Source organism: Lithobates pipiens, unplaced genomic scaffold (assembly GCF_037356315.1).
Source record: "Lithobates pipiens isolate NorthernLeopardFrog02 unplaced genomic scaffold, aLitPip1_a1.2 Scaffold_28, whole genome shotgun sequence".
In the NCBI taxonomy this organism is placed as follows: domain Eukaryota; kingdom Metazoa; phylum Chordata; class Amphibia; order Anura; family Ranidae; genus Lithobates; species Lithobates pipiens.
The window spans coordinates 10580015-10598192 of NW_027507789.1; the positions used below are offsets into that span (position 1 = coordinate 10580015).

At 49.9% G+C, this 18178-nt stretch overlaps 1 long non-coding RNA gene across 1 annotated transcript in view; it reads left to right on the forward strand.

The window, feature by feature from the left end:
* LOC143934829 (uncharacterized) overlaps nucleotides 1–6171 on the forward strand; it is a 29798-nt gene extending 23627 nt beyond the window's left edge. Inside the window, exon 2 of the long non-coding RNA XR_013263375.1 lies at nucleotides 5759–6171. This is a non-coding gene — a long non-coding RNA (uncharacterized LOC143934829). The remainder of the gene's footprint in view (nucleotides 1–5758) is intronic.
* The last annotated feature ends 12007 nt before the right edge of the window (nucleotides 6172–18178 follow it).

Genomic DNA, 18178 nt, shown 5'->3' on the forward strand with positions numbered 1-18178 from the left:
TTTCCAGCAACTGTCCCTGCAAGAGTTTTATGAGCCTGGTGATGACATCACAGAGAGTAATACAAGCCAACTCTCAGGACGGGAACAAGGTGAAAGAAAACAAAGCATGCTGGGCCATGCTCTATAGGGGACGGGGGAACATTTTGGGTAATGCCTGGAAATATTCTTTAGGACCCCCAGATTAAATAAAGACCATTTATTTTTATTATTGAGATGTTGAATTCCCTGGACCCCCGTAGGAATCACAGTCAGAGAATCTCAGTACAATCCAAGTATGATTGCCACCCACCGCTCCCGTCTATGACAAGATACGCCCAACTTCTCCTTTCCTAAACACCAACAAAGCCGAAATCAGGAACATATGTTGGCGCCGGGGGCGTTCGGCTGTTACATGGATGATCGCTTTCTCTCTCTTTGGGGAACCATTAAAGATCTCATCTATATGACTGCTGTAAATTTTTAGGAGATCATTGTTGCTTGGATTCGAAAATAAACACCCGAAAATCGCTGACTTCTTCAGAGACCTCCGAGTGCTGCTGACCATCAGACTTTTCCTAGATGGCGCGCGCGGGGTTCAGCCCACTTCTCTCCTCTCTCCCCGGGTTTGCTACACTTAAAGAATGAAGAGATCTCCAAAGAGTAGAGGGTACAGGGTACAGGCAGTGCTGCCTTTAAAAAAAATCACGGGACCCCATACAGTCTACCTGACGGGGTCCCTCAAAATACTAAAATTAAAACATTTTAAAATGATATTTTCCAATTTTTTCTTTTTTTTTTTTGCAAATCCCCCCAATTTTTTATCTTTTTTTAAGGATTTTTTTTCTTTTTACAACGCTGTTGTGTAAGTGCGTGTGTGTCTTTGAGTGGGGGGATGGGGGTTGAATGAAATATCAGGGGTCTAGACCCTTGACATATCACTTTTGAGACAAAGAAAGGAATAGAGGACACAGATTCTTCAATTCCTTTCTCTGTTGCCTCAGCTACACTGCAGATGAATGAACAGGAGACAAAGGCCCATTCATAAACTGAACCATAGTAATCACAGTTTACTATGCTCAGTTATGATTGGACACAGGAATGATCCATTACCAATCGCATACTGTCTCCAATTCAGAACAGGAAGGGGCCTGTAAATAGATATTTACTGCCCCTTTCCCACTCTCCATCCGCCTGTATACCCGCAGCAGGAGAGGGAAGTTGGCAGCGATGCAGGGGGTGAGGGGGAGGGGGGGAGGGGCCCGGCCACACAGAGGGGAATTAGATTGGGACAGCACAGGGAGGGGGATCGGTGCGGTGGGACGGGAGGACAGTTACAGAAAGATGTACTGTGTCTGTGTCTCTCCCTCCAGCAGCTGAAAGCCATTGAGAGGAATGGGGGAGTAACTGGCTTTCAGCTGCTGGAGGGAGAGACATAGACACAGTGCATCGTTCTGTCCTCCTGTCCCTCCACACCGATACCCCTGTTGGCCAGGCCCCCCTGTGTGCCAGAGCCCCCTACAGGAGCCCCGGTGGTACCCCCCATATCAGCGGCCCTGGGTACAGGAACAGGAGAAAGAGGGTAGAGAATCAGTATCAGTGTGACATGTCCAGATATAGGCTGATTGGCCAAGAAATTGTTAGGTATACAGAAAATTATATCTGTAAGGTGGCATAATGGCAGAGCTGGGATCAAGAAACCGGTAGATGTCTCCACAAAGAGGGTAGGTCCCGATTATTTGCTCGTCCGGGTTCTTCCCAAGAGTCCTGTGCTGGAAGGCAGTGAGATTCCGGTGTTTGTAGTGATTTGGGATTTGAATCCACAAAAATAAAAAGGACGGTGAAGATGTGCAGAGAGCCCCATTATGGGAGAAAGGGTTTGAATTAATCTTGTATGGTAAAACGTGGGTTTTTGTTGATCATAGGACACACATATGTCACCATAAATGTATTTTGTGGCTTATTCTGGCCACTTCACCAGGAAGGTCTTGAGTATGCAGTTCAGTCACCAGTCCGCAGGGAAGGCATTGTTGGGTTAGGAAGAGTTCAGTGTAGGGTAACAGAATTACCGTTATAAGAAGGATGGATTTCAGCTAAGGGGGATGAAGGTTGCTCAGCTATGGAGGAGGTCAGCTATGGGAGATAGGTGAGTGCAGCTATGGGATTAATGAGGTCAGCTATGGGGAATGAAGGAGCTCAGCTATGGTGGATGGAGATACTCAGTTATGGGGGATGGAGATGCTCAGCTATGGGGAATAGAGGAGCTCAGCTATGGGGAATAGAGGAGCTCAGCTATGGGGAATAGAGGAGCTCAGCTATGGGGAATAGAGGAGCTCAGCTATGGGGAATAGAGGAGCTCAGCTATGGGGAATAGAGGAGCTCAGCTATGGGGGATAGAGGTGACTCAACTATAGGGGATGGAGGAGCTCAGCTATGGGGGATGGAGGAGCTTAGCTACAGGTAATTGAGGAGCTCAGCTATGGGGGATGTGGGGGCTCAGCTATGGAAGATGGAGGAGCTTAGCTACAGGAGATGCAGGAGTTTAGCTACAGGTAATTGAGGAGCTTAGCTAGGGGGGATAGAGGAGCTCAGTTATGGGTATCGGAGGAGCTCAGCTATGGGGAATAGAGGAGCTCAGCTATGGGGAATAGAGGAGCTCAGCTATGGGGAATAGAGGAACTCAGCTTTGGGGGTAAGAGGAGCTGAGCTATGGGGGATGGAGGAGCTGAGCTATGTAGGAGCTCAGCTATTGTATGGGGGATAGAGGAACTCTATCTAGATACCCGTGGAGAGCAGGAGAAGGGGAAGCCACCGATGAGCAGGGGAAGCTGCCAGCGAAGCCCGGGAGAAGCGCTGCCCACCATAGATGGGGTAAGTGCTCCAGACCCGACTGACTGACTGGGGGGGTAATGTTTGCTGCTCCCCTAGAAAAAAATTACCACCAGCCGCCACTGAATGGTACAATGATTTCCGCAACCACAGTCAATAGTAGGGACTCCTCTGTGTCCCATCAAACTGCAGACCTTCCCAAAATTGCCACTGAAGCCTACAAATATGGACAATTTCTCTCCACATTCCAACTCTCGGTCTTTACTGCTAGCGAAGATCCAAATGAAAATCTCACAACCACTGTCAACAGTAGGGACAAGGGTACCATGGTTTCCACAGCCACAGTCAATAGCAGGGACTCCTTTGTGTCCCATTGAACTGCAGGCCCTCCCAAGATGGCCACCGGAGCCTTCAAATATGGCCAACTTACTCTCACCCCTTACCTCTAGTAATGATCATAAAGAAAATCCCAAGACACATTGGCAGCAAGGATGGCTAAGATCACATGACCCCCTATGCCACCCCATAGGTACCACTGTGTGTGTGAAGCCCATGTCTTCGCTCATTGGGGAGAGTAGCCCAGCACCCAGAGAGGGCATATAAGGACAAGAAGACTACAGACATTTTGCTTGGTGACAGATCCTCTTGACGCTGTAGCGAGGCTGATGTCTTTGGATCTTTCCGCCCATCCCACCCTCATCTTCCAACAGTAATCTTTGGCTGTGGAACAATGGGGTGCCCGCCAGCTGCAATTTGCTGTAGAAACATTCAGTGACATTTAGCGAAAACCTCAGGCTCGGTTCACCGGCCGAAGCTCTCCTGCTTTCAATCCGCTCTCACACAGACATGCGAGCGCTCTGATTTTAGGTTTTAATAACCAGGAGAAACTGTAACTTGGCTCCAGCTTGCTTATCTTGGCTGCTTTGGCCCATGCAGTAGACAGGCGGTCGGGGCTAATTACATTAAATGGTGAGAACATTTTTTGACCCCCGCAGCCTGCGATTGGGTCGATGGAACACCGTGGGCTCAGAGCACAGAATGGAATTGTAAGGTTTTTTTTGATATCCCGGGGATTTCAGTGAAAGATTCATTTCCCCTGGCCTGAAAATTATTAAAGCTGGGGGGCTGCCAAGGTGTCAGCATTGTCATTTTCCTTAATTACCTTGTATACTCCCAACAGAACGTTTACCATTTTCGGGTTACATTGATACATCCAAGAGCAGCAGAACTGGATCCCTCTCTAGGGGGGGTCACCAGGAGCCTGTTGCAGTCACACCTCCCACGCTCCCGCCATTACCCCCCAGTTAAGAAGATCACAAAGAATTAATGCACATAAAATATGATTGGTTAAAGTAAAAGGAAACCTTTTTATCCAAAATGTGTGAGCATGTAGGCAGGTGCCAACTGTATTATTTGTGTCTTGTATTTGAAATTACTGTTTGGTGATGATGGGTTTAACTTGCTGTGGTGTGTCCGCCACTTGGCCTGTGGAGCGCCCCCTAGCTGGGATACTGAAGTGGGAGGGGGTTGGTCCAGAGAAGAGTAAGAGATTGGTCATGGGACAGGCTGTGGTGCATCTGCCATTTGGCCTGTGGAGCGCCCCCCTAGCTGGGATATTGCAGTAGGAGGAGGCTGGTTGTGAGAAAGGAGGAGATTGGTCATGTGAAAGGCTGGGGTGCATCTACCATTTGGCCTCTGGAGCGCCCCCTAGCTGGGATATTGCAGTGGGAGGAGATTGGTAAAGAGAAGGGGAAGAGATTTATCATGGGATGGGCTGTGGTGAATCTTCCATTTGGCCTGCGGAGGGCCCCCTAGCTGGGATACTGAAGTGGTAGGGAGTTGGTCCAGAGAAGAGGAAGAGATTGGCCATGGGAGAGGCTGTGGTGCATCTGCCATTTGGCCTGTGGAGCGCCCCCTAGCTGGGATATTGCAGTGGGAGGAGGTTGGTAAAGAGAAGGGGAAGAGATTTATCATGGGATGGGCTGTGGTGAATCTTCCATTTGGCCTGCGGAGGGTCCCCTAGCTGGGATACTGAAGTGATAGGGGGTTGGTCCAGAGAAGAGGAAGAGATTGGCCATGGAAGAGGCTGTGGCTCATCAGCCAATTGGCCTGTGGAGCGCCCCCTAGCTGGGATATTGCAGTGGGAGGAGGTTGGTTCTGAGAAGAGGAAGAGATTGGTCATGGGAGATTCTGTGGTGCATCTGCCATTTGGCCTGTGGAGCGCCCCCTAGATGGGATGTTGCAGTGAGAGGAGGTTGGTTCTGAGAAGAGGAAGAGATTGGCCATGGGAGAGGCTGTGGCTCATCAGCCAATTGACCTGTGGAGCGCCCCCTAGCTGGGATACTGAAGCGGGAGGGGGCTGGCTCATAGAGGTGGAAGAGATTGGTCATGGGAAAGGCTGGGGAGCATCTGCCATTTTGCCTGTGGAGCGCCCCCTAGCTGGGATACTGAAGTAGGAAGGGGTTGGTTCGGAGAAGAGGAAGAGATTGGTCATGGGACAGGCTGGGGTGTGTCTGCCATTTGGCCTATGGAGCGCCCCCTGAAGTGGGAGAGGTTTGGCTAACAGAGGAGGAAGAGATTGGTCATGGGACAGGCTGGGGTGTGCCCCAAATTTAGTGAAAATAATAGCATAGAATAGAAAAAAAAAACAATAGAATAGAATTTCAAGTAGAATAAATTTGATTTTGAATGGAATTTAAATTAAAATCGAATTCTTATGAACAAAACAAATTCCGAAAATGAATTAAACGAATTTAACTAAATGAATTTATGTAAATGATGAATCGAAGTAAAATGAAATGAAAAACAATGAAAAAAATGAAAAAAACGCAAAATGAAATGAAAAACATAAAAATGTACATAAGCGGGAGTACTTAGTACTTTTATCTGAATGAGCCCTTAAATATAATTCAATTCTTTTTTATTTATTTTTTATGTGTTTCATTTTTCTCAGCATGGTGCGGAAGGAAATCTCCCAAACAAAAGAAATGTGAGAAGGGCGGCAATAGATGCTGAGTCTCTATGCGTCTCTATAGTGCCTATGAAGTGCCACCAATAACAATGCAAATGAATCCGGAATTCTGGAATACTCGGAATGGGTGGAATGATGTAACCGGGATGGAAACTTCCATCAGAATAATTATCTTCTGCCCCGATAATAAACAAATCCTCCCAGGCATGAATATTTATGTCATTAGCGGTCAGCCTTTGTTGAGACGACAGCCATTGCTTTTGGATGAATGTGTTCAACGAAACGTGACCCTCTTCTTTATTATTGGTCCAATCAAAATTCCTCGAACTACTAATAATTAAGAGAATCCCTCAAATAAAAACAATGTATCGGCAATCAGTAATCTCTCTGAAGAATGGCTCCCTATTTACTTTTTTTGGATTCTGCGTGTGAATGTGATGTTGAGGAAAGTTGTGTTTTCCCTTCAGAAGAAATAGAAGTCTGTCTATGAAATGAATCTACACTATATCACCAAAAGTATTGGGACCCCTGCCTTTACACGCACATTAAAGCGGAGGTCCACCCTAAAATGGACCTTCCGCTCATTGGAATCCTCCCCCCCTCCAGCGCCACAATTGGCACCTTTCAGGGGGGAGGGGGGTGCAGGTACCTGTACAGTACAGGTATCTGCACCCACTTCTGGCGTAGATTCTGCAGAAGGTACGCCCCTTTCCGCAGAATCTACGCCCCTTTCCGAAAGTCCCCCCACTGCCTGCTGGGAAACACACGGATCCCAGAGACAGCGGGGACCATCCTTATTGCGCAGCGCGACTCGCGCATGCGCAGTAGGGAACCGGGAAATGAAGCCGAAAGGCTCCACTTCCTGATTCCCATACCCAAGATGGCGGCGGCAGCACCCGAGAGACGATCGAGAGATCGGCTTCGGGTGACGACATCGTGGGCGCGCTGGGCGGGTAAGTGTCCTTATTTTAAAAGTCAGCAGCTGCAGTATTTGTAGCTGCTGGCTTTTAAAAAAAAAAAAAAAAACAGCGGACTCCCGCTTTAACTTTAACGGCATCCCAGTCTTAGCCCTTGTACACACGATCGGAGATTCCGACGGAATGTGTCCGATCGGAGCGTTTTGTCGGATATTCCGACTGTGTGTGGTCTCCATCGGACTGTTTCCGTCGGACCAAATTTTCCAACTTGCCGGAAATATTTTCCGACAAAATGCTCCGATCGGACATACTCCGATCATGTGTAGAGAATTCCGATCGGACAAAGTGCCACGCATGCTCAGATCAAATTCCTAGACCAAAGCTATTGGCTACTGGCCTGAACGTAGTCCCGTCGTAACGAAATAACGTCATCACATTCTGAGCAATCGGAATTTCCGACAACTTTGTCCGACCGTGTGTATGCAACAGTTTCAGACAAAATCCGTCAGACAAAATCCGATGGATTTGGTTGACGGAATCTCCGACCGTGTGTACAAGGGCTTAGTCCGTAGGGTTCAATATTGGGTTGGCCCCGCCCTTTGTTGCTATAACAGCTTCAACTCTTCTGGGAAGGCCGTCCACAAGGTTTAGTAGTGTGTCTATGGGAATGTTTGACCATTCTTCCAAAAGCGCATTTGTGAGGTCAGGCACCGATGTTGGATGAGAAGGCCTGGCTCGCAGTCTCTGCTCTCATTTATCCAAAAGGTGTTCTATTGGGTTGAGGTCAGGACTCTTTGCAGGCCAGTCTACCCCAAACTCGCTCATCCATGTCTTTATGGACCTTGCTTTGTGCACTGGTCCTAATCATTTGGTGGAGGGGGGATTATGGTGTGGGGGGTTGTTTTTCAGGGGTTGGGCATGGCCCCTTAGTTTCAGTGAAGGGAACTCGAATGCCGCATACACACGAGCGGATTTTCCTTCGGAAAAAACATGGATGGCTTTTCCGACTTAATTCCGCTCAAGCTTGGCTTGCACACACACGTACACACAAAAGTTCTCAGAACTTTCGACCGCCAAGAACGCGGTGACCTATAACACTACAACGAGCCGAGAAAATGAAGTTTAATGCTTCCGAGCATGCATCGAATTGTTTCCGAGCATGCGTAGGAATTTTGTGCGTCGGAAAAATTTGTACAGACGATCGGAATTTCTGATCGGAACTTTTTCCGACCGAAAAATAGACAACCTGCTCTCAATCTTTTGCTGGCTGAAATTCAGCAAAAGTCAGATGGAGCGTATACACGGTCGGAAATTTCTGACCAAAAGCTCACATCCGACTTTTGCCTTTTGGGATTTCTGGTCGTGTGTATGGGGCTTTAAGGCATCAGCAAACCAAGACATTTTGGACAATTTCATGCTTCCAACTTTGTGGGAACAGTTTGGGGGACGGCCCCTTCCTGTTCCAACATGACTGCACACCAGTGCACAAAGCAAGGTCCATAAAGACATGGATGAGCGAGTTTGGGGTGGAGGAACTTGACTGGACTGCACATCAACCCAAAAAAACGCCTTTGGGGTGAACTAGAGTGGAGACTGCGAGCCAGGCCTTCTCGTCCAACATCAGCGTCTGACCTCACAAATGCACTTGTGGAAGAATGGCCAAACATTCCCATAGACACATCTCCTAAACCTTGTGGACGTCCTTCTCAGAAGAGTTGAAACTGTTATAGCTGCCAAGGGTGCACCAACTCAATATTGAAACCCTACGGACTAAGTTTATGTGTGTGTAAAAGCAGGTGTCCCAATACTTTTGGTGATATAGTGTATCTGTGACTATGTTGGACACCGATAGTCATTGCAGACAATGAAGTGTGAACCAGTGGCAGTGGCTTCCATGGTCAACTGTGAACTGTGAATTCAGAATTTACCATCATCTGAAAATCAGAATCAGATATGGGTGACAATTAGGGATGAGCTTCGTGTTCGAGTCGAACGCACGTTCGACTCGAACATTGGCCGTTCGGCCGTTCGGCGAATTCCGAACGTTTTGGCCGTTCGCGTCAAAATTCGAGTGACGCGCGCGCGGACCACAATGCACTGCGTTGGCGCAGTGCATTGCTGCCCGATGATTGGCCAAGCATGCACTGTGACCCCGCATGCTTGGCCAATCGCAGCGCCGGCAGCGAGGAGAGCCATGATTGGCCACAGGCATCCTGCCTGTGGCCAATCATAGCTCAGGCTGTGTAGTGCACGCCCCACACTATATAAGGCCGCCTTTAAGGCGGCCTCGTGTAGTGTGTTACTTTGCATCTGAAGCAGTGGGTGTTCTGTGTACCTTCAACACAGTACACACCAATCGTTTTTGGCTGATTTCCTATCTTGCTGCTGTGTAGTGGTTGTTGTCTGTGCCCTGACTGCAGTATACACCACTATATTCACCTCACCTATATAGCTAGTGATCTAGCTTTAACCACTTAACAACTGCCCATTGCCGATTAACGGCTTCAGGGCGGTTGTTTAACTCAGAGAGGCCGTTAATTAACGGCCTCCCAGAATTCTGCTCTCGCGTGCCCCGAGGTGTGCGCACTCGAGAGCATCCGTGACCGCCGGGTCCATAGGACCCGGCGCATCACGGTAAACGGCCGCTCATAGCGGCCGTTTACCACGTGATTGCTCCGTCAAATGACGGAGTGATCACTTGGAAACAAACCGGCGTCATGTTATGACGCCTGTTCCTACCTCCCCTTTCTGTACCGATCGGTACAGCGGAGGGGAAAGAGATCGGTGTCAGCAGCGATGTGGGCTGCATCTGCAGTGCCCACATCGCTGCTCACCGAATTTAACCCCTCAATTCCCTGCCAATACTCTGCAATACCAGTGCATACTCTGCAGTACCCTGCCATTACTCTGCAGTACCCCGCCATTACTCTGCAGTACCCCGCCATTACTCTGCAGTGCAGTACCCCGCCATTACTCTGCAGTGCAGTACCCTGCCATTACTCTGCAGTGCAGTACCCTGCCATTACTCTGTAGTACCCCGCCATTACTCTGCAGTGCAGTACCCTGCCATTACTCTGTAGTACCCCGCCATTACTCTGCAGTGCAGTACCCCGCCATTACTCTGCAGTGCAGTACCCCGCCATTACTCTGCAGTGCAGTACCCTGCCATTACTCTGCAGTGCAGTACCCCGCCATTACTCTGCAGTACCCCGCCATTACTCTGCAGTGCAGTACCCCGCCATTACTCTGCAGTGCAGTACCCCGCCATTACTCTGCAGTGCAGTACCCCGCCATTACTCTGCAGTGTAGTACCCCGCCATTACTCTGCAGTGCAGTACCCTGCCATTACTCTGTAGTACCCCGCCATTACTCTGCAGTGCAGTACCCTGCCATTACTCTGCAGTGCAGTACCCTGCCATTACTCTGTAGTACCCCGCCATTACTCTGCAGTGCAGTACCCTGCCATTACTCTGTAGTACCCCGCCATTACTCTGCAGTGCAGTACCCCGCCATTACTCTGCAGTGCAGTACCCCGCCATTACTCTGCAGTGCAGTACCCTGCCATTACTCTGCAGTGCAGTACCCCGCCATTACTCTGCAGTACCCCGCCATTACTCTGCAGTGCAGTACCCCGCCATTACTCTGCAGTGCAGTACCCCGCCATTACTCTGCAGTGCAGTACCCTGCCATTACTCTGCAGTGCAGTACCCTGCCATTACTCTGCAGTGCAGTACCCCGCCATTACTCTGCAGTACCCCGCCAATACCCCGCCAATACTCTGTAATACCCTGCCATAAATTGCCATACCCAGCCATACTCAGAGATACCCAGCCATAGACGCCCCCCACCCCTCACCGCCCTCCGGTGCTTCTACCAACTCGCCAGTACGATCAAAGCCAGAATCTTTTTTTTATTTTTTATTTCAGGCTTCCCAGCCTAGAGGTGAGATGTGGGGTCATATTGACCCCCCAGATTTCACTGTAAAGAGGACCTGTCACCCCATATTCCTATTACAAGGGATGTTTACATTTCTTGTAATAGGAATAAAAGTGATCAAAAATATATTTTTGGGAAAAAAAAAATGTCAAACTAAAATAAATAAAGTAAAATGAACAATAAAAAAATAAAATAAAAATTAAAGCGCCCATGTCCCCATGTGCTCGCATGTGCCACACATGTGAGGTATCGCCGAGAATGTTAGAGCGAGAGCAATAATTCTAGTCCTAGACCTCCTCTTCAACTCAAAACATGTAACCAGTAAAAAAATATTTAAAGCGTCGCCTATGGGGATTTTTTAAGTAGCGACGTTTGGCGCCATTCCACGGGCATGTGCAATTTTGAAGAGTGACATGTTTGATATCTATTTACTCAGCATAACTTCATCTTTCACTTTATGCAAACATTGGGCTAACAAGTGGTTAATAATAGAGCTTGCAGTCAGTAGTGTTAGGAGTGCGTGCTGTCTGCGTGCTCTGTACCCAGTACATACCGCTATAATATAGGGCAGGCCCCTACTTTCAAACATCCAACTTACAAACATCTCCTACTTGCAAACGCAAGGAGACAGCAGCAAGTGAGATGAAAAAAGATGGACGACAAAACAAATTATACAGGGGTGATAACCCTTCACTATGTTTTCCAAAAAGCTTAAAGATAGTTTTTTTGACTGGAGCTACACTTTAAAAATGTACCGGTTGAAAATGACAAACAGATTCAACTTAACACAACAAACCTACACAGTCCCTGTTTTGTTTGCACCGCCTGTATACTGCTGTTCTGAGTATATAGGGCCTGGGGGCCACACGCATTTCCTTTTTTTAATATGGGTACGGGGTTCCCCTTAATATGCGTACAAGACCCAAATAGGCTGGTAATGGGCAGGGAGGGCTACCCATGCCATGTTTCTCAATGATTTTCAACCATATTGCAGGAACCAGATATAACATTAAAACCGCAAGCAGTTTTAAATGGTGTTATTTCCGTTTAATGTCATTTTGTGCAGGGACTGTTCTAAACACGGGAAACACGTGGCACTTCACAGGCATACTACAGACACCCCGCAGGCACCATATTTAAAGGAATATTTCACTTTTTTTTTTTCACTTTAATCGTCATTAAAATCAGTGCTCCCGCCAAAACGGTAGTTTTTAAAACTTTTTTTTGCAGTGACCCATGTCCCCTGAGGCAGGAGGCAGGTCGCCAAACCCTTTTTAGGACACTATCTTGCATATTAGCCGTTAAAATGAGCACTTTCCAATTCGAACGTTCGAGTCCCATAGACTTCAATGGGGTTCTAACGTTCGTACCGAACGCAGGGGTCGTTCGCAAGTTCTGGTGCGAACCGAACCGGGGGGTGTTCGGCTCATCCCTAGTGACAATGTATGAGAAAAGTTGAGGGACAGAAGATGTGCCGAAACAAGAACCTTCACTGTAGGATCATCGGAGATTATTCTGATGAAAGCTGCAGAGGAATGCGTGGCACTTCTCAGAGTGGGTTTTCCTTTTAACGTCAACAGCGGTCCCCATTCCTCCGGCTCCTAGGATGCCCCTGTGATAAGATTGTCACCCTATAGTGCCTAAACATGGACCGTCATTGTAGGATCACCAGATATTATTCTAATGAAGGCTGCATGACATTTCCCAGCAGGGTTGTACTGGCCATTGGGACTACCGGGAGTTTCCCGGTGGGCCGATGGCTCAGTGGGCCAGTCAGGTGAAGTCCTGGAGCCGCTCCTCACTTATAGGAATGATCGCTATTTCATTCCTATCACCAAGGAGCGACTGCCGACACTTACTGGAGTGAGGATTAGGCTTTCTGCTCCCTTCAACCTGGGGAGATAGACAGCTGTCAGGCTTTCCTTCCTCTCTCCCCTCTTCACTCGTCACTTATCACATGACTGGAGAGAGGAAGAGAAGCTGCCTTCATTCTGAAGAGCTGTAAGTACACGTGGGATGGGAAGAAGAGGGGTGATGCCTGATGTAGGAGGACACTGATGGGGACCACTCTGATGTAAGGGGGTGCTGATGGGGACCACTCTGATGTAAGCGGGTGCTGATGGGGGCCACTCTGATGTAAGGGGGTGCTGATGGGGACCACTTTGATGTAAGGGGGTGCTGATGGGGACCACTCTGATGTAAGGCGGTGCTGATGGGGGCCACTCTGATGTAAGGGGGTGCTGATGGGGACCACTCTGATGTAAACGGGTGCTGATGGGGACCACTCTGATGTAAGGCGGTGCTGATGGGGGCCACTCTGATGTAAGGGGGTGCTGATGGGGACCACTCTGATATAAGGGGGTGCTGAGGGGCACCACTCTGATGTAAGGGGCTGCTGATGGGGACCACTCTGATGTGAAGGGGGTGCTGATGGGGACCACTCTGATGTAAGGGGATGCTGATGGGGACCACTCTGATGTGAAGGGGGTGCTGATGGGGACCACTCTGATGTGAAGGGTGTGCTGATGGGGACCACTCTGATGTGAAGGGGGTGCTGATGGGGACCACTCTGATGTGAAGGGGGTGCTGATGGGGACCACTCTGATGTGAAGGGGGTGCTGATGGGGACCACTCTGATGTAAGGGGGGGTGCTGATGGGGACCACTCTGATGTAAGGGGATGCTGATGGGGACCACTCTGATGTGAAGGGTGTGCTGATGGGGACCACTCTGATGTGAAGGGTGTGCTGATGGGGACCACTCTGATGTGAAGGGGGTGCTGATGGGGACCACTCTGATGTGAAGGGGGTGCTGATGGGGACCAGTCTGATGTAAGGGGGGGTGCTGATGGGGACCACTCTGATGTGAAGGGGGTGCTGATGGGGACCACTCTGATGTGAAGGGGGTGCTGATGGGGACCACTCTGATGTGAAGGGGGTGCTGATGGGGACCACTCTGATGTGAAGGGGGTGCTGATAGGGCCACTCTGATGTAAGGGGGTGCTGATGGGGACCACTCTGATGTGAAGGGTGTGCTGATGGGGACCACTCTGATGTGAAGGGGGTGCTGATGGGGACCACTCTGATGTGAAGGGGGTGCTGATGGGGACCACTCTGATGTAAGGGGGTGCTAAAGGGGACCACTCTGATGTGAAGGGGGTGCTGATGGGGACCACTCTGATGTAAGGGGGTGCTGATGGGGACCACTCTGATGTGAAGGGGGTGCTGATGGGGACCACTCTGATGTGAAGGGGGTGCTGATGAGGATCACTCTGATGTGAAGGGGGTGCTGATGGGGACCACTCTGATGTGAAGGGGGTGCTGATGGGGACCACTCTGATGTGAATGGGGTGCTGATGGGGACCACTCTGATGTGAAGGGTGTGCTGATGGGGACCACTCTGATGTGAAGGGGGTGCTGATGGGGACCACTCTGATGTGAAGGGGTGCTGACAGGGCCACTCTGATGTAAGGGGGTGCTAAAGGGGACCACTCTGATGTAAGGGGGTGCTGATGGGGACCACTCTGATGTAAGGGGGTGCTGATGGGGACCACTCTGATGTGAAGGGGGTGCTGATGGGGACCACTCTGATGTGAAGGGGGTGCTGATGGGGACCACTCTGATGTGAAGGGGGTGCTGATGGGGACCACTCTGATGTGAAGGGGGTGCTGATGGGGACCACTCTGATGTGAATGGGGTGCTGATGGGGACCACTCTGATGTGAAGGGTGTGCTGATGGGGACCACTCTGATGTGAAGGGGGTGCTGATAGGGCCACTCTGATGTAAGGGGGTGCTGATGGGGACCACTCTGATGTGAAGGGGGTGCTGATAGGGCCACTCAGATGTAAGGGGGTGCTAATGGGGACCACTCTGATGTAAGGGGGTGCTAAAGGGGACCATTCTGATGTAAGGGGGTGCTGATGGGGACCACTCTGATGTAAGGGGGTGCTGATAGGGCCACTCTGATGTAAGGGGGTGCTGATGGGGACCACTCTGATGTAAGGGGGTGCTGATGGGGACCACTCTGATGTAAGGGGGTGCTGATGGGGACCACTCTTATGTAAGGGTGTGCTTATGGGGACCACTCTGATGTGAAGGGGGTGCTGATAGGGCCACTCTGATGTAAGGGGGTGCTGATAGGGCCACTCTGATGTAAGGGGGTTCTGATAGGGCCACTCTGATGTAAGGGGGTTCTGATGGGGACCACTCTGATGTAAGGGTGTGCTGATGGGGACCACTCTTATGTAAGGGTGTGCTGATGGGGACCACTCTGATGTAAGAGGACACTGATAGGGCCACTCTGATGTAAGGGGGTTCTGATGGGGACCACTCTGATGTAAGGGGGTGCTGATGGGGACCACTCTTATGTAAGGGTGTGCTGATGGGGACCACTCTGATGTAAGAGGACACTGATAGGGCCACTCTGATGTAAAGGTGTGCTGATGGGGACCACTCTGATGTGAAGGGGGTGCTGATGGGGACCACTCTGATGTAAGGGGGTGCTGATGGGGACCACTCTGATGTGAAGGGGGTGCTGATGGGGACCACTCTGATGTGAAGGGGGTGCTGATGGGGACCACTCTGATGTGAAGGGGGTGCTGATGGGGACCACTCTGATGTGAAGGGTGTGCTGATGGGGACCACTCTGATGTGAAGGGGGTGCTGATGGGGACCACTCTGATGTGAAGGGGGTGCTGATGGGGACCACTCTGATGTGAAGGGTGTGCTGATGGGGACCACTCTGATGTGAAGGGGGTGCTGATGGGGACCACTCTGATGTGAAGGGGGTGCTGATGGGGACCAATCTGATGTGAAGGGGGTGCTGATGGGGACCACTCTGATGTGAAGGGGGTGCTGATAGGGCCACTCTGATGTAAGGGGGTGCTGATGGGGACCACTCTGATGTGAAGGGGTGCTGACAGGGCCACTCTGATGTAAGGGGGTGCTGATGGGGACCACTCTGATGTAAGGGGGTGCTAAAGGGGACCACTCTGATGTAAGGAGGTGCTGATGGGGACCACTCTGATGTGAAGGGGGTGCTGATGGGGACCACTCTGATGTGAAGGGGGTGCTGATGGGGACCACTCTGATGTGAAGGGGGTGCTGATGGGGACCACTCTGATGTGAAGGGGGTGCTGATGGGGACCACTCTGATGTGAATGGGGTGCTGATGGGGACCACTCTGATGTGAAGGGGGTGCCTATTAGGGCCACTCTGATGTAAGGGGGTGCTGATAGGGCCACTCTGATGTAAGAGGGTTCTGATAGGGCCACTCTGATGTAAGGGGGATCTGATGGGGACCACTCTGATGTAAGGGTGTGCTGATGGGGACCACTCTTATGTAAGGGTGTGCTGATGGGGACCACTCTGATGTAAGAGGACACTGATAGGGCCACTCTGATGTAAGCGGGTTCTGATGGGGACCACTCTGATGTAAGGGTGTGCTGATGGGGACCACTCTGATGTAAGAGGACACTGATAGGGCCACTCTGATGTAAAGGTGTGCTGATGGGGACCACTCTGATGTGAAGGGGGTGCTGATGGGGACCACTCTGATGTAAGGGGGTGCTGATGGGGACCACTCTGATGTAAGGTGATGCTGATGGGCCACTCTGATGTAAAGGTGTGCTGATGGGGCCACTCTGATGTAAGGGGTTGCTGATGGGGACCACTCTAAAGTAAAGGTGTGCTGATGGGGCCACTCTGATGTAAGGGAGTGCTGATGGGGACCACTCTGATGTAAAGGGGTGCTGATGGGGACCACTCTGATGTAAGGGGGTGCTGATGGGGACCACTCTGATGTAAGGGAGACACTGTTGGGGACCACTCTGATGTAAGTTGGGTGCTGATGGGGACACTCGATTTGGATGAAGTCCAGGGCCAAATTTTTGTCCCAGTCCAGCCCTGTTTCCCAGAGTAGCTTTCCTGGTAATGACAACAGTGGACCATGCCTGTGGCTACTTGTAGTCTTTGTTGGAAGCCCATGTGATGAGGTTGTCACAGACACTATACGATTGTCACCCTATAGTGCCTAAACATGGACCTCCATTGTAGGATCACCAGGTATCATTCTAATGAAAGCTATATGGCACTTTACAAAGAGCAGGAATCTCCAAACTTTCTAAACAAAGGGCCAGTTTTTTGTCCTTGAGACTTTAGAGGGGCTGGACTGTGGCCAGCAGGAGTTGAGATTTTCCTGGCATTAGTGGGATTAACCATCACATTTGGTAATAGGAACAGTGCCCCATCATTGGTATCATTGGGAGGAACAGTGCCCCATCATTGGTATCATTGGGAGGAACAGTGCCCCATCATTGGTATCATTGGGAGGAACAGTGCCCCATCATTGGTATCATTGGGAGGAACAGTGCCCCATCATTGATTGGTATCATTGGAAGGAAAAGTGCCCCATCATTGGTATCATTGGAAGGAAAAGTGCCCCATCATTGGTATCATTGGAAGGAAAAGTGCCCCGTCATTCCCCATCATTGGTATCATTGGAAGGAAAAGTGCCCCGTCATTGGTATCATTGGAAGGAAAAGTGCCCCGTCATTGGTATCATTGGAAGGAAAAGTGCCCCATCATTGGTATCATTGGAAGGAAAAGTGCCCCATCATTGGTATCATTGGGAGGAAAAGTACACCATCATTGGTGTCAATGGGAGAAATTGTGCCCCATTGTTGATGTCAATGGGAGAATTGGTGCCCCATCATTGGTATCATTGGAAGGAAAAGTGCCCCATCATTGGTGTCAGTGGGAGAAATTGTGCCTCATTGTTGGTGTCAATGGGAGAAATGGTGCCCCATTGTTGATGTCAATGGGAGATTTGGTGCCCCATTGTTGTGTCAATGGGGAAAATGGCGCCCCATTTTTGGTGTCAATAGCAGATTTGATGCCCTGTGTTTGTGTCAATGGGAGGAATGGTGCCCCATTGTTGGTGTCAATGGTAGAAATGGTGCCCCATTGTTGGTGTCAATGGGAGTAATGGTGCCCTATTGTTGGTGTCAATGGGAGAAAGTGTGCCCCATTGTTAGTGTCAAAGGGAGTAATGGTGCCCCGTTGTTGGTGTCAATAGGAGAAATGGTGTCCATTGTTGGTGTCGATGGGAAAATTGGTGACCCATTGTTGGTGTCAGTGGGAGAAATGGTGCCCCATTGTTGATGTCAGCTGGCAGAATAGTGTCTCGTATCAGTGGGAGGAATAGTACCCAAAGGGCCAGATTAAGGCAAGCAAAGGGCCGCAGTTTGTAGACATCCCTTGTAATAGAAATAAGAGTTGACAGGTCCTCTTTATGAAGAGATCTGGGGTCAATAAGACCCCAAATCTCTCCTCTACACTTAAAAGCAAAATATACAAAAAAAATAAAATAATTTTTAACTTCTGCCCTGGACTGGATGTGAGGTTTCTCCGGTCCTCCAAGATCATAGAGATGATGTGGTCTCTGTTCATCTTTGTGCCCAGCCCTGCGAACCGCCAGGTCGTTTCTCAGACTCCCCGGTTCAAACGGTACTCCAGGAAAACACCGGCAATCGGCAGGAGGGGAGGGGTGA